The sequence below is a fragment of the Vulpes vulpes genome, chromosome 4, assembly GCF_048418805.1.
Source record: "Vulpes vulpes isolate BD-2025 chromosome 4, VulVul3, whole genome shotgun sequence".
NCBI classification, from domain to species: Eukaryota; Metazoa; Chordata; class Mammalia; order Carnivora; family Canidae; genus Vulpes; species Vulpes vulpes.
In genome coordinates, this window is record NC_132783.1 from 118,695,033 (window position 1) to 118,719,534 (window position 24,502).

At 47.8% G+C, this 24,502-nt stretch overlaps 1 long non-coding RNA gene across 1 annotated transcript in view; it reads left to right on the forward strand.

The window, feature by feature from the left end:
- The window catches only part of LOC140598672 (uncharacterized), a 62,409-nt gene that overhangs the window by 32,477 nt on the left and 5,430 nt on the right, over nt 1-24,502 (forward strand). Inside the window, exon 2 of the long non-coding RNA XR_012001246.1 lies at nt 5,758-5,840. This is a non-coding gene — a long non-coding RNA (uncharacterized lncRNA). The remainder of the gene's footprint in view (nt 1-5,757; nt 5,841-24,502) is intronic.

Sequence of the window (24,502 nt, forward strand, 5' to 3'; positions counted from 1 at the left end):
CACAAATGCTTGCGTGCACCTGTGTGTATGTGGGCACACACACATCACACATGCACATACTCTCCCTTTTTGCCTAATGAACACCTCCTCCTCCTTTAGCTCTCAACTGGAAAGTCAAGGTCACAGCCTCAGGGCAGCTGCCTGACCTCCCAGGTGAGCCCAGGCCACTCAGGTTGTGTCCTCTTGGCACCTTGCCCATTTCCTCCTTGGTCTGCATCTTAATTATCCTCGAATCACTGTGTCATAAGTTGATTAATTCTGCATTTCTTGCTAGAGTGGTAGCTCTGCAGAAAGCAGGGATGAAGTCTATTTTCCGCCTATTGAAAGCACCTACCACAGCGTGGTGCATGGTAGGCCTTACATAGATGGGTGCCATTGACTGAGCAGAGCCACCAGGACCCCTTTTGCATGGAAGCTGGGGAGTAAGCTGCTTCACTGTGGGGCCACCTTGTATGTTTTTTTTTAGCCTTGAGGTCTGTTCTGGCTTGTAGGTTCACCCACAGAGATCCAAACAGTTGGAAGCGATAAGAAAGAAAATGCAACTTTCAAGTGCATTCCTCTTCGCCAGGATAACAAGTGTTGGTGGTAGACAGAAAGCCTGAGAAGTCCGAAATGCAGACAGCTCCTTACTGCTTCTCTCTCCACTTTCCCCAAGGGAGAGTAGGGGACACTCAGCAGCTGCCACTAGTAATAAGGATGACGAGTTGCTGCCTGGGCTGGGGCGGAGCGGTTTTCTTTCTCTCAGACCAGATTATAGCAGTAAGCAGGCCCCCTTTAGACACAGGGGGCACAGAGGCCAACACAGACATAGAGTGTCTCAGACACTCTGACACAGAGTGACAGAGGCAAGAAAGGCAGTGAAGGCAGTGTGGGGTGGTGAACAGCAGGTGACTCGGGTCAGAGTAACCTATTTGCCTTCATTTATTTATTTAAGGAACAGTTCCGGGCACCTTTTAAGTGCCAGGCACTGAGCTAGCTGCTAGGAACACAGAAGGAAATGAGATGTATGGAGTCCTGATCTCCGGTCCTGACCTCAGGTCCACTTGAGTGATGAGCAAGGAGCCAGGCAGTCAGAAGGCAGCGTGATGGGTGCTCTGATGGGGGAGTCTGGCAGAGGGGATCCTGGGGGAGATGGAGTCCAAGATAAGACCCAGAGCATGGGCAACATTCAGCCAGGCTGTGAGGAGGGAAAAGAGGGGTCTTAGGGAGAAATCTCTGCAGGCAGGAAGGAGGGTATAACATGCCAAGGGACACAGCAGGCATTTAGTGTGGCAGCAATTGGTGGGCACGGGCTGGGGCAGCTTGGAGGGCAGGGTTGGGGTGTATGGATAGCTCGTTCATATGGACTCTGAGCCCTCTGCCCCTGAGGGGGTAGCAGATGGATCCTAGGGCTGAAGTACTCAGAGACTGAGATTTGGGCATTTTGAGGAGAGGTGGAGCCCTTTCAAAGAACTGGACCTTTGCCTGAGGCTGGGCTGCCAGGTTGGAGCATCTTGGCAACAGCGAGTTCTCCAGGCCTGAGCATCTGTGATGTGGGAGCTGATGCTTCTCCGTTCTCTGCTACATGAGCCCCCATTCTCTGGGTGTTTTCTCACCTGTCAAATGGACAGGAGGCCTAGGTGACCTTGCAAGGACCTTCGAGCTGTTACCCGAGTGCTTGTTGGGCTGGATGAGCTGTGTGGTCCCCTCTCTCATGCTCAGGTGCCTTGACCCCCTGGCTGACCACACAGCTCTTTCTACCCTGTGGTACCAACCCAGGCCACCCTTGTTCTCTCCATTACTGCTCCGAAGCCATGAAACCACAACTCATGTCACATCTCTGGGCCTCAGTTCCCTAATTAATGGGAAAGTCATGGGAGTAATAATACCAACCTACTTCCTCAGTCTACTTGTCCTGTGCCCTTCCCCACCCCAGGATACCAGGCCTTCTCTGCCTCATGCTCACAGAACTCTTTCTTGCCAGGATTCTTCGCCTTTTCCTTCCCTCCCATCCACTCCTTACGTTCATCTTGCTAATTCTTGTCTTTCCCGTCTAAGCGTAAGCATGATTTCTTCAGAGAAGCCTGCCTGAAGAGGGTCACCGCTTGTCATATTTTATATTCATGTTCTGTATATTTTCTTCCTTACACTTGTTCCCAGGGGTCTCTCACCCAGTTTTGTGTGATGACTGAATGTCCCAATCCCCCTCTAAGACAAAAGCGTACAGGGGATACACCTGGCATGCTCGCTGCTACATCCTTTTACCTGGCACTTGTCCCAGGCATGTACTAAGCAAGGTGATTAGTTGTTGAATGGATCTACGACTAGCTCAATGGATTTAATACATTTCTTATATATGTAAATTATTAATTATAGACAGGCCAGGCCGACCTACAAATTTAAGGGGCATTTCCATGAACATCACACACAGGTGACATATCCTGGCCGCTAGAGGGCGATGTGAAACCATAAAGCTGGGTGGCCTCAGGGACCCTGGCCCCTTTTGGAGAAGGGGAAGGGTGAAGTGCACTCTCTTCTGTCCATACTCTGGACTCACCAAATAAAAATTTAAAATATATAGGCTGTTATGACTTGGAGGGCTTGCTCTCAGAGCCTGTTTGGTCCAATCCTGGGCCAAGGCCTGAGGGAGACTCTTTCTTCTGGCTTCCCTGACCCTATGGCACGGACTTGCTCCTGGTTGTGGGGAAACCCCTCTCCTTTTCGATACTCCTATTTTCTGCTATGTAGGAGAGACAGCTGTAACTTCTGTCTGTCTATGCATCCAACTAATAGCTAGTGACTTTGAAATCCGTGCTGAGCCCTGGGTGAGGTGCTACAAACTCCAGGGTATAAAAGCAGGTCCCTGTCTCATGGAGTCCACTGTCTAGTGGGGAAGAACATTGAGAAACAATGCATAGCTACTAACTGTGATCAGTGCGGAGGAGAAAGGCAGGGCCTGGGGGTAGGATGGAACTTGGCGCCTGAGTCTTTCTTGAGCTCACTCTCCGAGGAAGGGCCATTTCGTGGAGACCCGGAGGCCGTGTAGCCACTGGCAGAGGGATCAGGAGACAGGGCCTTCTTTGCCCATCTGGGCTGTCATGTGCGGTTAGACAAGTCATTTCCCCTCTTTGTCTTCTGCTCTCCCAACTGTATAATTGCAGAGCATTTCAGTCCTGAGCTTTCACCTATAGGAACTAGTACCTTACATATCTGGGGTGCTTGTGACTGAGAAGTCACAGGAGCTTGGGGTCCAACTCTTCGGTGAAAAGGGGATCTGACTTCATGGCCTCTGACTGAGAAGGTGCCAGGGGCTGAACCTCCAAACTTACAGGCTCTGGGGGAACTGTTCAGGTGAGGAGGACAGCCACCCGAAGAGTTATCTCCGGGCCTCTGACTGTGTGGTTCAGATTGGTTGCTTCCCATCACTGGGGAGCTGGTGAAGTATGCAGATTCTTGGGCCTCATTGCCCCAAACCTGCATGTTAATGAACTCTCTGGGTGATTCAGATGTACTTTAAGATATGAGAATTATTATCCTGCCATCATTCCATAGAAAGGATTTTTGACACTGAGGCTCCCAGTTGACCTTCGTTTATGTTCTATTATGCATATTCCAGAAAAGTTGTGTCTAAACTGAATTCTTGTAACTCAGTTACATTATATTCCCAACAGGAACAGGGACCTCACTTCAAAGAGTCAACCATTTGTGATGTGAATTCTCACGCCAGGGGAGTTCTTTCATGTGTGTTAATTTTCCTAAACGAGGTTCACGTCTATTTATGCTTCACGAACTAATTAATTAATTAATTTAAAATACCTAGAATTCAGCTTTGTGGAAGATTGGCAGTCTTAGTTTCCAGCAATGGGGAGACAGGGGTCATTTGTGGTGGAAGGCACAAGGAATTAAATTTCAAAGCCCAGAGTTAAGCTCCTCCAGGTTAAGGCATTTATTTATTCATAATCACTGACCACCTGGGACAGGTGAGCACTGGCCCAGCAGCCCCAGAATGAAGCTAAAAACCTGATGCCCTTGAGGTTGCTATTGCTGAGGAGCCACAGTTCCTGCCCAGGATAATCATCTGTGGGCTTAGGGAATGGTCTGATCCCCCTCGTTCAGGACTTGAAAAAAAAAAGGCTTGCATCATGCCAATGACTTGGCTCCCAACAAGGAATATTTCAATCAGAACCCTTATCTCTTTGACCTGTCCCTCCAGCTGTTGGCTTGTCCATCTTTTCCCTTTCATGAGGCCATTGCAGCAGGTGGCTAGGCTGGCCCAGGGTGGTCCTCAGAGCTATGGTCACCCTCTTGTGGCTGCCTCTACTGAGAGCCTGTGAGCAGAGAGGTCTAACAATGGAGGTGTTAGGCCATTCAGCTTTGCCTGTCGAGGGATGGCCAGAGATCTCTGGGGAAGAGACAGAGAGGTGATGAAGACCAAGACCACATACATATGCACAGAAGTGGCAGATGCGTCTATGCTGGTAGCTACTCCAGGTCATGCCAAATCAGCTGCCAGGCTGTTGGATCAGAGAGGACAGGTTAGTGCCCAAAGATCTCCTATAATTTGCATCAATGGAGAGGGAGGAGATGGCATCCAGTGGGGCAAGGAAGACAAAACAGGCATGAACAGGAGATCAGCACTGATGGAAACCAGGATGTGCGGAAGGAAGGGGAAAGAGGTTGTATCAAATGCTAGAGAGACACAATGCTTTTAATCTTAATGCTCTGTGGGTTTGTTGACATGTACACTTCATGTATACTTTGCTTGTATACACTAGTCTTGTCCACTGTCTTTTTTTGCATCCCCCACCAGTGCTGTGACACAGGCTGGTCGTTTCCATGGTCCCAATGGAGAGACCGAGGCCCAGAGACACTACTTGGTGGCATGGCCAGGAGCAAGCTTGGGTCTCTGAAATCCATGCCCAATGCCATTCTGTCAGTAAGTTTCCCACGTGCGACATTTTAGGCAGGGAATACTTGTGTAGTAAAGATGAAGCCGGCCTGCCCTCTCGGCTGCTCTCTTCTTGGGGCGCCACAGTGGAACTCCCTTTAGAAGTCACCAAGTTCACTGGTGCTTTGTGCCATCGGTCACCCAGAGCCACCGGCACTCTTTGGCAGAGGGAGGGGCATTGGCTTCCGTGATGAAGGCCTAGCTCAGGCACTTTAATCTGATGATGCATGCAGGAAGGGTCAGAAAGGAAAAGATAGGAAAAGGGTTGACTCAAGAGGAAGTTGACAGTTGCACGAGATAAGGCACGTGTTGCAGTGTCTTATCAGGAATTGTATTCACTTGTCGCAGGAGCCTGTGGAAGGGAGTGGGTGGTCAGCTGCGAGCCTGAAAGAGTGATGACCACAGTGCCCAGTTCAGGAACCCCCTGCCATTGGGGTTGTGAGCAGGGGCCCTGGAGTCAGATAGACTCGAGATCAGTCCCTGCTCTGTCATGTTCTAGTTGCTTCCTTGGACCAGACTCATCACCTCACTGAACTTTTATTTCTTCATGTAAAGGGGGAATAACAGTGCTTGTGAAGATCAGTTGAAATCATGCTTCTGAAGCCCTTAACACAATAGTAACCGATCAGTAAGTATCAGTAATGACCGTCATAATTATATTGAACAACACGAATTCTATTGCGTAATGTGCATTATTGCGTAACGTAAACATGCTCCTATCTCTTCGGATAGACTCTTCTTTCCCCTGACTTCGAGCCTTTGGGGCTACCACCGGAAGTATCTTCTGCTTTTCTCACCCAAATTACTTTCAACATTTTTTTTTTTTTCAGATTCCATTCACTGAAGAAAAAAATTAACCTCATTTTGTGGCTAAAGAAACTGATCGTGGAGACGGAAAGCAACACTACGTAAGGTGAGCGGGCTAATAATGTAGCAGCACCGCCTCTGGAGCGCAGGTTGTCTGGTACTACATACACTCAGCCACTGCACATGAGCAGGGAAAAGAAAGATAAACGACTCACTGGGGATGTGCAGAGGGAACTAGCTTGCTGTAGGGGATCAGGGAGGCTTCCCTGGGTGTTAGCAATGCTGAGAGGGATCAAGGCCTTTCACTGGCCGGATGCCAGCTCTGGAGACCAGTGATTGCTGAGGATGGGATGGGCGTGCTTGCAGGGGACTGGCATGTGAGAAATATAAAAATCGTAATAATTATGTGTTCATTATAAATTTTAACACAAGAGGCTCTCTTTTGACGTTTATGGGGGTGATAGAGAATTTCCTTTTTAAATATAGAAAGAGCGACATTGAGTAAACAATAGTCACCGGGGTGCTTATGTACGGTGAAGCTCGTGATCACAGAAGTCTGATGCCTGGAGTTTGGCAAACTGATTTTGTAGCCCTTTGTTTCTCTCTGGAAGGGGGAACCGAGACTCAGGTGCTGAATGACTTGCTCAATGTCACGGAGTGAGGTGGTGACTGAGTTTGGTGAGATGAAAATGCATTTCATTTCTCCCCCATGCTAAGATAATGGGAAAAATGATGCATCAGGTTTGAATTCCAAGAGACACATGACATTCTGCTGGCAGCCCGATTCTCTGATTAGAATCCTGCTGTTGCTTTCTCTGTGTTTTTCAAATTAATTTCTCTTTCCAGTCTTTATCTGTCTCCCAGATCGTCCACTGTGGTGAGAGGCCTCAGCTTTAGGAGGACCTGTGACTGAGTCGCTTGGCTCTCCCAGCCCTTAAATTATTTGGATAGGTTCTAGCTGTCAGCTGACCTTACCTGGTGATGGGGAAGGGCAGACACTCGAGTTCAAGTGCAGATGATGCTGGAGCCCAGCTTGCTTCTCCCTTGGAGTGGGGCCATGAGTTTAACCCCTTCCTCCCTGGCCGCCTGCCTCCTGGGGACATTAGACCGGATTAGCGCCCACCCCCCCATCAGCTGCAGTGAGGCACATGCCTGGTGACCATCAACCATCCAGGCCGACTCCAGAGCGCAACCCAGGGCTGACCCTATTCTGAAGTTGAGCCCAGAAACTGCTTACATTTACTTAATAGCTGGACTCCTCTTGCAGAGGATGAAGAACTGTCACTCATAAAATAATATCATGTTATAATATTTCATGTGGATTTTTGCAATAACCCTTGGAGTAATTATTATTACTACTGTTTTGGTAAGGAAGAAACTAAAGCTGAGACCTTTGAAAGAAATCTTCTCCAGGTCACCTGGCTGGTGAGTGGTGACCTTGGGACCAGCCGAGGGATTTCTGGCTGTTGGATGGGGCTCTTTCCTCACACCTCCAGTACTTTCCTCACACCTCAGCCTGCACTGAGCCACACGGGTGGCATAGGGAAGACCCTGAATGTCAGTGGACTTGCCAGCTCATTCCTGCATGGAGGTGTCATGTGGTCCGAGAGAGAAAGACAGAGAAAGAGACAGAGTGAAAGTGAGAGAGAGAGAGGGAGAGAGAGAGAAGGAGATATATTTTAAGGAATTGCCTCATGTGATTGTGGAAGTTGCCAAATCCAAAATCTTCAGACAGGCCAGCAGGATGAAGACCGAGGGAAGAGTTAATGTGCAGTTGGAGTCTAAAGACAGTCTGAAAGCAGAATTCTCTCTTCCTTGGGGGAGGTCAGGTTTTTTTCTGTTAAGACCTTCAACTGATTGGATGAGGCCCACCTACATTATGGAGAGTAATCTGCTTTACTCAAAGTCTGGATTTAATTGTTAATCTAATCTAAAAATACCTTCACAGCAATATACAGATGTGTCTGACCAAATACGTGTGGCCTAGCCAAGTTGCCATATGAAATTAACCATCCCAATAGATAAACATGTAATATGTAGAATAATATATACTAATATCTGCAGACCGTTTATTATGGGCCAGGCAATAGTACTTTATTGGCTAATTCCCAGTAAAGGTTGTAGAGCATTGTACCTGACGTCTAGAAAGATATAGTGGTTTCAGGCTAAAAGGCAGATCAGAGTAGAGGTAAAGAAGGAAGTTTTGGCATGAAGCAGACCTAAATTTAAGTTCTAAAGTTGCCAATATCTAACTTGGGCAAATTATTTAACCTTTCCAAGTCTCTTTTCCCTCATCTGTAAAACAGAATTAAACATAATACCTAACTCATCCACATTGCAGGAGCTTGATAAACATTTATTGTCTAAATGACCATTGCAGGAATCTCTGCGGGGGGGATGTTTGAGAAAGAAAGGAAACATTGGGTCCGAAGCCCCTCTCACAGTACCTGGCACATACCCGGAAGGTGTGAACTTAGCTGTGCCTTCCACTGGGCTTATTTTTCCTCTGGGCGTCTCTGCAAATAGAGTCCTGACTGGCTGCCGTTGGGACCCCCCTCCCAGGACTTGGCCAGGGGTGGCTTTCAGGAAGGGCTTGCCTTTCAAGGCCAGGACAGAACAGACACCTTCCTCACCTAACTCAGAGGCTGCTTTCTCCTACTTCCTTGGCATCATTCCCCAGAGTGGCCAGGTCTCCCCTGCTCCCAGAACTCCCTTCTCAGAGCTCTGGCCCTGGCTGGGCTTGGCAGGGGGCATTGTCCCAAGCACCAGGTACTGTGGTCTGGAGCTGGATGAGCTTCCCACATCGCTGCCAGCACACCGTGCCCTGTGGGTGCATAGCTTTGCCACCTTCCTTGGCACACAGAGCTTGATTCACTGCCTCTCGGGGGAGTACAGTGGCCTTCTCCTCCTCCCAAGGGCCATGGCCTCCCAAAACACACTTTACCGAGTAGGCTAATCATTCTTTTTTCTAAAACAAATCGCACTTGCAATGCTTGGCTTAAAAGGACACCAGGAACACCACAAACCCGCATTATGTTAACTAATTAACCCATCATTTAATAAAATATCGTGGTATACCGAAAGATGGGATTCCAGCTCCACCGTGTGACCTTTGTTAAATTTCTTAATCTCTGTGATGCCTCAGTTTCCTCATCCGTAAGGTGGAGACAATATTAATGCCCACTCAAATGGATTATTGAGGTATCTGAACGAGTTAATACATGTGAAAACATGCTTGACGCACAGTAAGTGCTCAATAAATAGTAGCCCTCCTATCATTATTGTTACCACTGCTATTCTACTTCTGTTTTGTGTCGGGAACTCTGATGGGCACTGGGGAACAGCATTTGGTAGCACATCCTGTTCCTGACCTAATGGAGTTTGCATACTCTGAGTGGCGGGGGGTGGGGGGGGAGGTAAACTTTAAACAGGTAAAAGTTTAAAAAGCCCACAGATGGGATTACAAATTGTGACAAGTGTTCTGAAGAAGACCAAGGGGACGCTTTAACAGACACTCGCAGTTGGCTGGGGAAGTGCTTAGAGGGCAGGCCATGGAGGGTGTCACAGAGCTGCTAATATGTAAGCTGAGCTCTGAAGGATGAGAAGAGGAAGAAAAGAATGGTAGGAATAGGGACAGCACATATGAAAACCTTGAGGCAGAAAGCACTGAATGTTCTTGAAAATGGGAAAGGCCAGTGTGGCCTGAGTGGAAAGCAGCAGTTCATTGGATCCCGCGCTCTTGGGGAGCACTCTATGCATGTTCACTCATCCACTCTTCATGTCCCCCAGGAGGAGGCACCATCGTAGCCCAGAATGGCCCAGTCTGGGGCCACTCTGGCCCACCTGCACACACCTTCCTCGGCTTCTGGCTGCCTACAGCAGCAAGCACAAACCTTTAGCTTGGCATTTCAGATGCTTCAAGATAGAGATCCTGCATCACCTACCTGTTCGTTGTATTTCCTTCTTAAATTTTGCTGCACCTTAGAATTAATTTTTTACTTATATAAGTAACATCCAAATGTTTTCCTTGTGGAAACTTAACACAGGTAAACTTAAAGTTCTTTTTTTAACCACTCTTCCCTCTTCCCCATCCCTCTTGGGTGCCTCCCCAGAGGTAATACTGCAGCTATATCCAGAGGTTCCAGATATTTCTAAAATTGACAGATTCATGGATACATTGAAAGAGAATGCAAAACTGTGCAAAAATAAATAGAATCATTCTGTGTTTTTTTAATAAACGCACACCACTTCCTCCATAACTCATTGGCTAAAACCATCATGAGCCTCCTCCATTCAACTGAGGGCAGCACATGTGGAGAGGGCAGGAAGTGTCAGGATTAGCATCTTCCCATGTGCCTGGAAAGGGAGGAAGACCAAAAAGAGTACTAGCAGTTTCTACCATAGATAGTGATTTAAAAAAAAGTCCTTTCGAAAATAAATTTCTTGAAGAAAAAATGGAGTCATTTAAAGAAAACATTACTGTCAAGAGGGGAATGGAGGGCTTATGCTTCTGGCAAAAGTAGAGAAGGTGGTACAAGAGCAGACTTTCCAGCCTGCAAGTCTGTCATCCTGTGCTCCTATGAATAGTCATATGTGGTGACAAAGGCCATGGGTCTCTTCTTGCAGAGCTGTCCAAGACCCTGCAGGTGACCCCAGCCAGGCTCCCTATAGGAGGTCGAGTCTGAGGGACACAGGGACTCCAGTCTCCCCCCCTTCTCTGCTCAGAGACTTCACCCCCTTCCCATCCTCCTCCAGGTGTCCATCTTAAGACCCCCTTCCCTCAAAATGCCTGGAGACCTTGGCCCTAGGTAATGACCCCTTGCTGATCAGCAGCAGCCCCAACACCTGGCTGACTCCTTCCCACTTAAGTCTCTTATGGCTCCTGAGAATGTGATACGGGACCACCAAGAGGCTCACGTGCTGTTTGGCAGGGTTCTGTTTCAAGACGCTCTGGAATGTGTCCAGAATGTGGAGCAGCTGCAGGTCGGGGAAAGGGAGGAGGAGGAGAATCCCTGCAGCTCACTCTCAGCTCCTCCTGTTTCTTTTCAGTCCTTATATTCTATTTTTTAAAAGATTCTATTTATTTTTTTGAGAGAGAGTGAGCACGTGCGAGAGAGCATGAGCAGAGGAGAGGGGCACGGGGAGAGGGAGAAGCAGACTCCCCGCTGAGCAGGAAGCCCTATGTGGGGCTCGATCTTAGGACCCTGGGATCATGACCTGAGCTGCAGGCAGATGCTTAACGACTGACTCACCCAGGTGCCCCCTATTCCTTATAGTTTAAAATAAACAGCCCCTTTGGACCAATGTCTGTCAAGCAGCATAACAAGGCAGCTTTGCAGGAACTCAAGGTATGAGGATCAAAGGGCTGCTGTTCCATTCTACCGTTGGCTCCAGGCCCACTGAGCTGCCTGCGGAGTCTGGAAGGGGCCTGTGCTGGTAGGAGGTGGAGTGGTGCAGGAGGGAGGAGGGCAGAGGACAATGGGTAGGGTGGGCATGAGCTGAGACTTTGGCCCTGGGCTGGTTGCCTATTATGTTCCAGGGGCAAGTTACTTCTTGTCACTTATTCCTGTGCTTCTTCCCATGCTTTGGAAAGAACTGTACAGAGCACAAGCTCAGGGGATGTCAGAGGCTGAAAAGCCTGAGCGGTCAGCTTCAAGCCCAAGCCTTCCGTTTACAGGCGGGAGCACGGTGAATTGGCTTCTACTGCTGCGGTAACCCATTGCTACAGACTTACTGGCTTGAAACAACACGGATTTATTATCTTACAGCTCTGTGGGTTACAAGTCAAACCTCTTGGGCCTCTTGGGCCTCGCTGGACTAAACTCAAGATGCCAGCGGGGCTGCATTCCTTTCCAGAGGCTGCCTGCATACCTTGGCTCCTGGCCCCTTTCCAGCTCCAAAGCCAGCAGTATGGGATGAGCGCTCCCATCACAGCACCTCACCCCCTGTGCCTGTCCCTTCCACTCTCAAGGACCCTTGTGATTACCTTTGGCCCAGATGGATAGTCCAGGATACTTTCCCTATGTTAAGGTCAGCTGGTTAGCAGCCTTAATTCCACCTGCCACCTGAATTTCTCTCTGTCACGTATCAGGACATATTCACAAGCTCCAGGAAGTAGGGTGTGGACGTCTTTGGGGGCCATTATTCTAGCTTCCCAGAAAGGGTTAATGACTCACCTGAGGCAGGGTTAGGGACACGTCTGACACTCAATATTCTTCTATTCCCTCCCACTGTTTTCAGCCTAGAAGGTGTAGAGCAGGGTGGTTAAAAGCATGGGCTTTGGGATCAGATAGATCTGGAGTCTGTGATCTGGGTTCAAAATCTAGCTCTGCTTTTACGAGTCGTGAGAACCTGGGAAAGTTACTTAAGCTCTCTGGACCTCAGTTTCCTCATCTGTTGAATGGGGATGACAGTAACAACTTCATAGAGTGAAAATCCACAAAAGGTGCATAGCATTATCTTTAGTGCACAGCACCCAATAAATGGTATCTCTTAGTATGGTTTATAGTCAAACACCACTCTTGATCATAAGCCCCTTGTGAGGAGAGCTTATCAGGTATCATAGCCATTTTATAGATGCAGAAATGGGCTGCAAGAGTTAAAATGTCTGAAGTGAGGTTGCTCAGCAAGCCCTCAAGGTGGTGGGTCGGGAGCAAGGTCTATGGACTCCTACTAATCCTATGCTCCTTCAGGGGTCACTGTCCCATTTTGTTTAGCCTCTAGCAGGTGATCCAAGAAAGATGTTCATCTGGTTTTGGTTTTTTTTTCCCTTCTGCTAGAGAAAAAGACCCTTTACCTTTTTTTTTTTGAATGTCCTGTAGTTTTCAGTCTCAAAATATTAGGCTGAATTCCTACTGCAGAATACTTGGAGGTTAAGTTCCCCGGCCTTCTCCCTTGTGTAAACATGCTGTGGCTCACCACTAAGACAATATTATGCAATTTGAGGCCGTAATTAAATTGAGGCTTCTGTCCATCATCCCCAGTGAGCGCACGTAGAACCCCTCACTGAATGATACAGCCATGATTCCTATGGTGGGATCGTAGCTTTTTGTTAGAATGACACACATGTACCTGACCATTTATTTTTGATATTCTCTGGGTGCTGAGAAACTGGTACATCAAGACATTTTAAAGGGTTGGAGTGTGAGTGTTGGGGTATTTTAGAGGCCTTGAAAAATAACACCCTTTTTTGCTGCCCATGTCCAGAACTGAGGGTTTAGATAGACGAAGACCCATGATTACTGATTAAAACTGGGTAGGGAGTGCTGCGTGCACAGGAAGCAGAATGCGGACGCTTTTTCCCAGTGCCCACAGGACAGGGCCACCAAAGGCTTCCCAGCCGGCCCAGAACTGGCCACCCCGAGCTTCCTGCAAAGCCTTGAGCACAGATTAGATAGTGGTCCCCTGTCTGCTGGAGCCCAGAACCCTGAGTCTGTGGCACTGACCAGTCAGATAGATCCACTCTTCTGGAGAGAGCTGGGGTCACCGGAAGCAGACCCGGGGATGGAGTTTGGGGTGTGAGATGTTTATATAGGATCAACATCTGTATAAGGACATGGGCAGATGCAGGCCTGGGCAGAGGCAGAAGTCAAAAATCCCAGACAGTGTGGTGGGGAGCTCGGGTGCGAGCATCACCCTTCTGCATCTCCCCAAGGTGGGCCCCAATGGCCAGGCCTTCCAGACCAGCCTGCCCCAATGGGTGGGGGCACTCGGGCTGGCCAGCTGAGGCAGGCTCTGATGGAACCGACGGCTGGGCAGCAGGATCTGGGCCGCTCCTCTGTGTGTCTGCCACATAGGCCCTTCATTTTCGGCCATCTGCCTGCTGCCTCACCCTTGGCCACTTCGTGCCTCTTTCCATCACCTTCTAGTCAAGCCCAGTTGCTGAAATGCCCACAGATCTCATGCCTTTCATTCCTCTGGTCCTTGTCTAGAACATCCTTCCTGCTAACTTAGTCTCATTTCTCATGGTTCAGATTGGGCATCACCTCTTTTTAGAAGGCCTCCCCAACCCCTAGCCTGGGCAGAGTACCACCCCTCTGTGGGCACCTAGCATTCTCTTTGCACTTCCTGAATGATATACCATTTCAGGATCATTTTCTGCGGACAGCCTCATCTCCACCAAGATTCAGGTTATCTGCAGAGTCGCACTTTGTACCTTGAGCACTCAATAAATTCTGGTACACGATGGGTGTTCAATAGATGTTTGTGCTCTCATCTCCCTGTCAAGGCCACATCCTTACTCAACAAATATTCACTGGGCACTTTTGGGCAAGTATTCTATGGCACTCACAGAGGGATGGGCCTTCTCCTTTACTGTCACCACCGTGGTGCCAGCCAGCAGAGAATCTTGAACAATAGAGTTTTGGGGGAAATGCCATTTTTTGAAATGATTTTTGAAATCAGACCTTACTTCTCTTGCCAAAATGGCCTCAAGACAGGATCTGGAAGCAGTGAGGGGCTTGAACAGGTATCCAGACACTGGGGCGAGTGAGGTCTGGGATAATATTTGAAAAACTCCCTAAGGAGAGGAAACGGTTAAGGTAGACTCATTTCTTGGTTTGTTTTATCTGTCCCATGGAGGAATTACTCGGGGCTCTGTAAGGATAGACCAAACCTAGACTAATAGATCTGTAAGGGGTTTCAGGGCAACGAGGTGGGGCAGGGCATGGAATCTGCGCTCAGTGTCCAAGATCACACACTCCCTGAGAAAGCAGAATAGGGAGCTGGAGAAAGCTCTTGACACTCTTATCCCCTCACATCCAGTCCTGCGGGGGATGGAAAGTCATCCCATGAAGTGCTCCGGAAGAGCAGGAGAGGCCACGAAATGCCAACGCGCTCGCCCCGGATTGGCATGGAAATCTGAAAACAAACTTGCCTCGGTGTGCTGGCTGAACCATAAAGCCTGCACAGAGGCGAGATCTGACGCGTGAAGGCCAATTAGGGGCTTCAAACCAGCCAAACGGGAAAAGGAAAGGCCCCTTCAATTGTTTAAGGGAGAAGAGGAAGACCAAAGGCAATATTATCTTTCATCGGCCACTCCCTGTGGGGGAATGAGCTTTCCAAAGAGCACAGCCTTCTCTTAGCAGGGCAGGGAGGAGCCACCTCCTTCATCACTTAAAAAAGCCTCATTCTGGCACATGTCAAGTCAGTGAGCACTGGGGCTCCCTGGGATCAAAACCACAGCCGTTGACTTGGCCATGAGGGTCTCCTCCGTCCTGTCTGTGTGTGGGGACTGCTCACATTCCTGCTGCAGAAGTGCACCGGGTTGCTAAGGAGTCCTGGCTTCTGTGCTGTGGGCTGGGGACACAGACAAGATCCCACGCCAGTTCTGTCCCCAGGGAGCCAGAGGCCAGTTGTAAGGACAGATTTGTAATGATGATGGCATCAGCAGTAATCGCCGCCTTGCTGAGGGCTCACTCTGGCCCAGGATTACCTCCTTTATTTCTTATGACAACACGCTGGATGTTATTCCTTCTAGTAACACCCCATTTCACAGAGGAGAGAAGAGGCTCCGAGGGTGTAATTACCGATCCAGAGTCATCATGGCGAGTCAATGGTGGAGGGGAAACTCAAACACAAATCTTGGGACTCACGTTCAACTGAGGGTGGTTTGGGCCCCTCTGGCTTCTCCAGAGGGCACTGACAATGTCTTGGAAGTATTTGTGCTTGCCACAATGCAGGAGGACATTGGCTACTGGCATCCAGTGGGTAGAGGTGGGGGATGCTGTTAAACATCATGCAATGGGCAGGATGGCCCCACCTCCACTCCAGACATCAGCCCAGAAGGGTCAAGGCACTGAGGTTGAGAAATGCTGCTCTAGGCTCTCATGTCCACTGTACTCTACAGGTCTCTGCTCCCCACCTGTGACATTGTTGAACTCCACGCCTGAGTGTCTTGCTTGTAGTGCTCATCGTGATGTATTGTTTTGTTACTGTTTGTCTGTGATTTCACTCATTCTCTCCCCACCCCACCCCGCTCTAAGTGGCATGAGAGCAAAGGCCGCCTGCCTGTTTCACTGCTCTACATCCAACACCTGGCAACAGCGCCTGGGACTAAGGGCCCAGTACGTCTTTATTGGATAAGCACGTGGGCGGATGAGGGTAGAGAAATCGACCAGTCCATGCAAGGTCCCAAGAACAAAGTAGTGGAGATCGTCTTGAATCCTAGGTTGGTCTGACTCCAAGTCACATGGTCTTAACCCCCATGGCAAAGTGCCAAGACAATTCGGTGTAATGGGCCAGAGGGCTGTCCTCTAGGAGCTGGGAGTCCAGAAGAGGAGAGAGAGAAAAGGTCAGTGGTGTCAGGGTTAGATACCAAATTCAAACTGGGAAAGAGACAAGGGATGAAAAAAGGAGCTAAGAAGAACCTGAGAGCTCAGCCACGGGCCCCTGCTCTTGAGATGGAGTGACCACTCAGTGCAGAGTTTCCCAGATATCAAAAGAAGGTCTTAAAATGACCAGAATCAATCTTTCTCCCCCACCTTTTTCCTTTAGCAAAGATGGGCAATACAACATTTATCCTCTTCTCATCCTCAGGGACTTTGGGTCTCTTATGGTTCCCAAAAATAATGGCCGGTGGTTCCATAAATGCATATTTAAGTCCTAGAAGTAGCCTGAAGTCAAGTACCAGGCTGGCTCCATCTGGCAAGTTCTGGCCCTGGCAGCTGCGCCTCCCGCCCTGGGCTTGTGTCTGCCCCTGCAGCCTGCCAGCTTGCTGGCCAGAGGCTTTCGGGAGCCAGTGTGGGAGCAAACTCCCATGACTCATGGCTGGGGAAGCTGTCAGGGTGAGGGGAGGTAGGGGCACATGAGGGCAAGGGCAGGGAATGAGAGGAAGGCAGAAGGCAGGGGCTGGGGAAGGAAGGAGAAGGCCAGGGTTAGTGACAGAACAGGGTAAAAAGGAAGCAAGAGGTAGAAGGAGGGACGAAGGAAGGGAGAAAAGAAGTGGGGGAAGGAGGGAAGGAGGGAAGGAAGGAAATATGAATAATAGCAACTGTAATAGGTCCTTTCTGAGTATTGAGAATTGCCTTGAATTGTGTGAAGTCTTTAGGACGCAGAATCACCTGTAATCCTGAAAACAATCCTAAGGGGCAGATTTTTTTTTATCATGTCTTTTTTATGCATTAAAAAAGTCCATGAGTTACAAAGATCTTAACCAATCTGAGGACACACAGGTAGTAAGTGGGGGATTCAGATGTGAAAAGCATGGGAGGGAAAGAGCTGGTATGGCAGGTGTGATGGAGGAAGAGGCACCCTGGGATGAAGGACAGAGGCTTGTCTAGGCTTAAAATTTCCAGGACGTGGGCCACCTAGGTGGGTCAGTGGTTGAGTGTCTGCCTTCGGCTCAGGGCATGATCTTGGGGTCCTGGCATCAAGTCCCGCATCAAGTTCCCCGCAGGAAGCCTGCTTCTCCGTGTGTGTGTGTGTGTGTGTGTGTGTGTGTGTGATGAATAAATAAGTAAAATCTTAAAAAAAAATGTTCCAGGAAGTGTGGAACAGACAGTTGGGTCCTGGGAACTGGACTCTGGCTCAGAGTGGCTGTCTTTAAGCAGATGGGGATGAGGAGGATCCTACTCACCTTGGATCTTAGGCTGTTAGTATCAGCCCAAGGAGGCTCTTTGAATGGGCTTCCCTGACAGATTGTATCAGAGATTCTTTGGTGACACGTGAGCCCAAGAGAATTGCAATGCCATTGTTAGATATCGATCCTTCCTTCTGAAACAGAACAAATGGGAGCCAAAAAATTTATCCAGTTTCATTATACTCAGGAGCAAGGAAAACAAAGAAAGAAAGGAAGTTATTAAAATAAATACAAATGGCTTCTATATGTCCTAAGGTCACTTTCCCATCTGTTGTCTCACCTGGTAGTCCTGTCTTGTGGGGAGTGTCAGGCTTCACATTTTACCAAAGAGGAACTGGGTTGAGAGACAGGAAGTTCTATTAGCAAGAATCTAGGGTCCAAAGTTGGGTCTTCCTCATATCTTTAGCTCTTTCCTGGGCCCTCTATTGAAAGTCACTCTCAGTGTCCCTTACAGGAAATTAAGTCTTGTCAAACTAACTTCCCAGAATGAAAAGTTCTAGTGAAACAAGACTCTGGCCTATTACTCAGGAAGAGAAGATTAATGCTAGGACCATTCAAAATCATGTTGCTTATGTCAAGTGTCCCTACAGTAACTGTTTATAAAAGAGCTTATTTAGAATGCAAAAAGTTGGTTCCCAAAAAAGCAGTGTGTGTCCTCCTAGAGGAGCGAATTAATAGAAGCAAACAGTAGTGTTCTTGGAAATCCCTTGGATAAATAGCTTTGTACATGCTGTTCCCTTTAGCCCCACCTCACCTGGGGTTACACCCTTGTTCCGCTCTGGAATTGAACCCTGCCGAAGTAAGTATTATTCTCTGCACTATGGATGCCTTTCCTTCCCCCACTCCACTTTTTGTACCCTCAGCTCCAATGAATCCTTCTTTCCACATAATCCCTATTGGTACCCCTTAGAAAGCAAGCTCCACATGACGGGGGGCTGGCTTTTCTTCATTGTTGCATGTCCTCAGCATGCTGCCCCGCTCATAGTAATTGCACAATAAATATTTGTTGGACAAATGACAGCATGGGCCACTAGGCACTAAACACAGACTGGCTGCTTTGTTAATTTGAGTTCTCTTTTTCTTTACTTGTCCCTTCTATTTTTATTCCCAGTACCAATCCCAGTATACAGAATGGAAGCTCTGTTTATCAGAAGAATCAAGGAATGCAAAAAATATTGAAGTATTGTTTTATAAAACATGCTTTCAATAGAAACAGAATTGATCCATCTTGTGATATAACATTATATCTCCTCCTGTGTCCATAAAAACAGAGAAGGGGCCCTAATGGAGGGTGGGGTAATTAATAATTTTTGTACATGGGCTCATTTTTATGACATATCTGCACGATCACAGATTCCTAATGTTTCTGGGTGAGAGGCACCTTGGCCATCGAGTGGCGGTACCAGTACTAGTGATGTTTAACAGTTCTTGAGTGCTTTTAGTACAGGCACTATGCTGGGGGCTTTATCCATGTTACCTCATTTAATTCTTACAAACAACCTTGTGTGTGGTAGTAGTTCCCACTCAACCACTGAGGACACTGGCACAGTTATGTAAGCAGGACTCTACGAAGCCTGATGGGTACCCATGGGAGCTTCTTGGCTGCCCTGGGGATGAGGCATAGGGACAAGACCGTGCGAATGCAAGAAGGACTATCTGGCCCCTTCTATATACAGAGCTGTTGTTCTACTACGTATTGCATGTATTGGCCTTCTGCAGAAAATTTCCTAGAGAAACAGGTTTTTATCTAGCTAGAAGAAAAGGCTTATAGACAAACTATCCAAAAATAGATGTTTTAGTTTTATAGATAGGAAGACTGAGAGGTCAGGGATGTTAAATCCTATGGCAATTCTCACTTTGGCCAAGCTGGGTCTAGACATTTCAACTCCAAGGAGTCTGGGACTCGATTTCCTGTGCCATGTTGCCCCGATGCCCAGGGATCGCCATCATGGTGCTTCAATTTGGTACACTTGTTGACCAAGAGACTTGTTTGTCTAGAATTTTTGTTTCCAGAGGCATTTACTGAGCAATACTGAGTAAAATTAGGTAAATTATAAAGTAAATTTAGAAATCTTTGTCTAGCAGTGTTGTTAGAGGAAAACAGGAAGGACAAGGCAAGGCTAGACAGGGCAGGAAGTGGAAAAAGCACTCAGGGAATGCAGAGAAGACCAGGGTGTGTGTGAGAGCCCTGGAATATAAATGACAACAACAATAACAATAATAATATTATTTTTAAAATGCCTACCACGTGACATGTTTATAAAACTAAATGCAGGGGACCTCTGGGTGGCTCAGTGGTTTAGCACTTGCCTTCGGCCCAGGGCGTGATCCTGGAGTCCCAGGATTGAGTCCCACATCAGGCTCCGTGCACAGAGCCTGCTTCTCCCTCTGCCTGTGTCTCTGCCTCTCTCTCTTTCTGTGTCTCTCATGAATAGATAAATAAAATCTTATATATATATATATATATATATATATATATATATATATATATAAAACTAAATGCATTATATCCATCGTAACTTTTAATATGCAGGGCAATCAACTCTCTCTGTTTTCTTGAAGAGCAAACTGAAGTTCAGGGAGCCTCAAACAGCAGAGAGAAACTCAATCAAGGCCTGTTTGGAAAGGTACACAATTGAACCCCTTTGCTACATCAGGGCTTCAAGGTCCCCAGGATCACAAGGCCCCAGGTGCTTTTGCATCCAGCTCTTGGAACCGAGCTCTGGCATAGAGCTCAGGCCCCTGACCCCAACTCAGGGACACTGTGTAAGGCTTGAATTAGGTTTACCTTTAGGGCAAGCTGAGCCAGTCCGGGGTGATTGAACCACCTGCTACTTGGATGCCTGAGATTTTTTGACCTGGGGACCAGGCTTTCCATTTCCCAGTGAGAGAGAAAATGCTGGGCCTCTGGGTGGCCACGTTTTAGTCAGCAAGCCAGCCAGAAACAATGGCCAAAAGTATGCCTACCTTTATGTAGCCCTTTAAGATTTAACAAATATTTCTCCTCTGTGTTTTTCTAAGGTCATCAGAGCAGATGTTATATCCTCTATTTGACCAATCAGATCAGAACAAAAGAAAAAGTTGTGGAGGGTTACACATATCTCAGAAGAGGCATCTTCTGACACCAGTCCCTGGTCTTCCTGGGTCATTTCTCCCTTTGCGAGGCACTAGGACACTGCAGGTAGTGGCAGGGATTAAAAGTCTGAAAGGTAGGAGAGAAGTCCCCACTGAGGGGGCCAGTATGGAGAGAAAAAGCCAGCAGCTAACTCTTCAGAGGGCATAGCCTGTCTGGCCCTGCTTCTCCTCAGCTGGGTGGGGGCCCGGAGGAGCAGTGCCCAGAAGTATTTTTGTCTTGTTGCTTCAACCCAGGCAGCTCCACTTGGAATGATTTATGATGATTTCTTGGGTTTGTTTTGTAAACACAGCCCACACCACAGGGAGGGAGTTACATTCCCAGGGTCTTCCTTCATGGTGCTCTAGAATGATTATGCTCAGGGCTGATGCTACAAGTAAATGTTCTCAAGTGGAACCTAGAAATTAGCATGGTGAGAGGCCTCAGCCATGGTTAGCATGGCTCAACCACAATTAGCATGGTGGAGGTCCTTCAGCCATCTGCCTCCTTTTAGCTGGTGAAACTGAGGCCTAGTGTCTGAGAGGGAGTTGCCCGAGGCAGACCCCAACTAGAGCTTGCAGCTGGGTGAGAACGCTGCATACAACCAAATGTTGCCTCCATGATTACTGTAGCTCTGGGGAGAGAATGGTGAGCACAGTAGATTGGTCCGTGGCTTCATGAAGCTTAGACTCTAGCAGGGGAATAGACATTGAACGAACAACAATTAAAGACATGCAGTGAGGGAGTGGAGGTGCTTTCGAGGCCTTCTGTTAGGGGAATAATCCTGTGTTGAGTGACGCCTGCTTGGAGGACATGAGGTTCAGAAGGAGCAGGAGAGAGCTTGTCTGGGCAAAGGGACCAGCATGTACCTTGAGGCTCTGAAAATTGGCCCATGCAGGAGCAGGGACACAGGTGAAGCTGGGCTGGGGGCAGGTAGCAGATCTGATGGGCTTCCTGGGATTTTAGTTCATATTCTAAACACAGTGGACAGCCATGAAAGTTTCAAGTAGAGGAATAAAGAAAGCGATGAGGTTCAGTTTGCTGTTGATGTGAGATCTCTCTGGCTGGATTGAAGGGAATGGGCTGGGGAGCACAGGCCTCTTGATATGGGCACTGGCTCCTCGCCCTGTGCAAAGTGCCTGCATGGCTCAGGGTCATTCATCCGTGTATGCACAGCTTGGATGGGGGATTTCAGCTGTGATTTCTTTTAAGACAGGTGTCAAACACAAAGCTGGACACAGGACGCACAAAGCTGTGCAAAACCCTTGTGACCTAAATTGGGGCAAAAGCCAGATAATGTTTATGTTTAAGGGATGCAGTGGAGGGTAGCAGATCCTGGAGGAGTGTCTGGGGTAGAGGAGGGCATACCTGGGGGCGAGGGTGCACCCTACTAGGAGTGTACCAGGACTTTGGAGGCTGGCCTGGCCTCACTGTAGCTAGATCTCTCGACCTGGACGGGGGCAAAGAGTTGTGTTTGCCAACTGCACTTAGAGAAAAGGATGCATGTCTTCACGTGCCTCCAGATCTCTGAAAACTCAACCCCGAAACTGCCTGCGTGCCAAGCACGGACATCAGAATCTGGATTTTCCACCCCTGATTTCTAGGTTAGAAAACCTGGATGGGGACTGGTCTAGAGGGGCCTTTCTCTCACATTGGTCCTGATGCTTCCTTTTATGGAGAGATTGACAGTTCACAGAGCTGTTTCCCATGCTCTTTCTTTTTCCTGGCCCCTAGTCTTTCTACCTGTCTCCTTGTCATCTTTCCTTTCTGCTTTTAGGAGGCGGTACAGTGCAGTTAAGCATGAGCTTTAGAGGTAGGCACATCTGGGTTGGAACTGTGGCTTTTCTACCTACTACTGGTTGAGTCACTTTGGGCATACTTCCCAACCTCTTGGATTTGTGGTTTCCTTGTCTGTAAAATGGGTATATTTATAATTTAATCACCACTCTGGAAGATGTGCATCAGATGATATGTATAATGCACAGAAGAACTTGGCACACAGTAGGAACACAAAAAGCTACTATTGCCCTTTGTTTGTTTGGTGTTTCTCTGGTTGCCACTGTGGGCTAGGCCCTGGGCTGAGGCACTGGTGTCATAACGCTGATCCCCAAAATGCCCCCTTTCAAGTGCTGGGCAGGGATCAGTGCCCTCCTACCCCAACTACAGCATGTGGGGAAGATGGCTTCTCTCAGGGAGGATCTGCAAAATTGCCCCAGATCTAGACATGCACCTGAGTACTGTCTATGCAATGTTGCCGACACCCCAGACTCTTTTTTTTTTTTTTAAGATTTTATGTATTTATTCATGGGAGACACACACACACAGAGGCAGAGACACAGGCAGAGGGAGAAGCATGCTCCCTGCAGGGACCCTGATGCGGGACTCGATCCCAGGACCCAAGGATCATACCCTGAGCCAAAGGCAGATGCTCAACCACTGAGCCACCCAGGCATCCCCAGGCTTGCATTTTTTGCTGTATTTTCCTCTTGCAGTTTCCTTGCTCAGTTTAATTCAAACAACCAGTCCTACTGTGCCTACTACCACGTGGCAGGTCCTGGCCAGGTCCTACAGTGGACATCATGGTGAGTAGGTTGTGGCCATGGCCAGTCTAACAAGGCCCATAGGATGGTGATGAGGTGGTGATGGGCAAGAGCTTCCCCGTGAGGAACATCCACAGCAGCCAGGCTTTTTATTTAGCTTGGTGGTAAAAGACTCAGTGAGTCTCCCAATTTCTGCGGCCTATCATAGGAAAGGGGGAGGATCACATGTCACTTTTGGGTCCCCCAGAGGTAGAACCAGGGCATAGAGTAGAAACCACCATAGGACATATTTTGTCTCATTAAAAGGAGCAGAGCTTTCTAATATCTTAGGGTGTCCAGCAATAGAAAAGGTTTTCTGGTAAGCAGAGCAAGCTCCTCTGGGAAGATTCGGGCATGGCTGGGTAAACACCCACCAGAGGGTTGTAACAGGAATGCCTGCTTTGGGTGGGAGTTTTGAGGGGATGACCTCTAGGCTTCCAAGTAGCTGGAAGACGCACAGATTCTAAGTTTCCACTGTCAGGTTCCCACCACCTTCCCTTGGATGCTTGCCAACTTCCTCTCTCTGGGGCTTGCCCTGCACTCCTCACTCCTTCTCGAACCCAGCTCCGGAATCTTGCCCGGGCAACTTAGCGATCCTGGGTGCAACATGTCAGGTCGCTGGGCGTGTGTGAGATAGATTCCGATCTCTGTTCTGGCTGGACAGTTTAGTTTTGTTATCACCCCAGCCCCTTTTAGACATCTTTCCCCTTTAGGATTTGTATGTTCTTTCCAACCTTTATATTTCAAATGCATTTCATATGATAGATAAACACTCCAGCTTCTGTTACTATACTTCTAAGCTTGATATTTTGGGAAATCAACAGCATTGTGGTGTAGAGTCAGCTTGTTGGATTCAAATTCCAGCTCTACTACTTACTATCAATGTTGTCCTGGCCAAGCAACTTAATCTCTGTAACAGATTAATATCTTAATATCTGTAAAACAAGCTAATAATAACATCAGCTCACAGGGAGGAATGCTGTAAGACTAAATAGATAATAACATGCAAAGAACTTAGAACAATGCCTGGCATGTTGTTTTAGATAAACGGTAATGGTAAATAATAATGATAATGGTAATGGTAATAATTTAAAATAATAAAAAAATAGCTATTTTGTTCATGATGCTTTATTTGCTTCTTAAACTAATTTTATCAATTTAGCAATAAACTTATTATTTAAAATGATTAAAGATTTTATTAATGTATTAATTTTAAAACTAACTTGTGCATTTTTAGAAACCAGAATAGTATTTTTCACTTACTAGAAATCAGAATAGGATTAGCATTGAAAATGTTCTACAAGTTCCCAAATCTAACCTATCTTTTTGCTGCTAAGGACATTGAACCTCGGAGGGGGGGCAGGTATTGCTCATCTAGTGGCAGAGTCAGGAAGAGAATGCAGGCATCTTTGCTTTTGTCTGATGCCCTTTTGTACATCAAGATTTCCCTAAAGAGGATTAATTAAGGGTTACCGTATTTTTCTGGTAGGTTGCTTTAA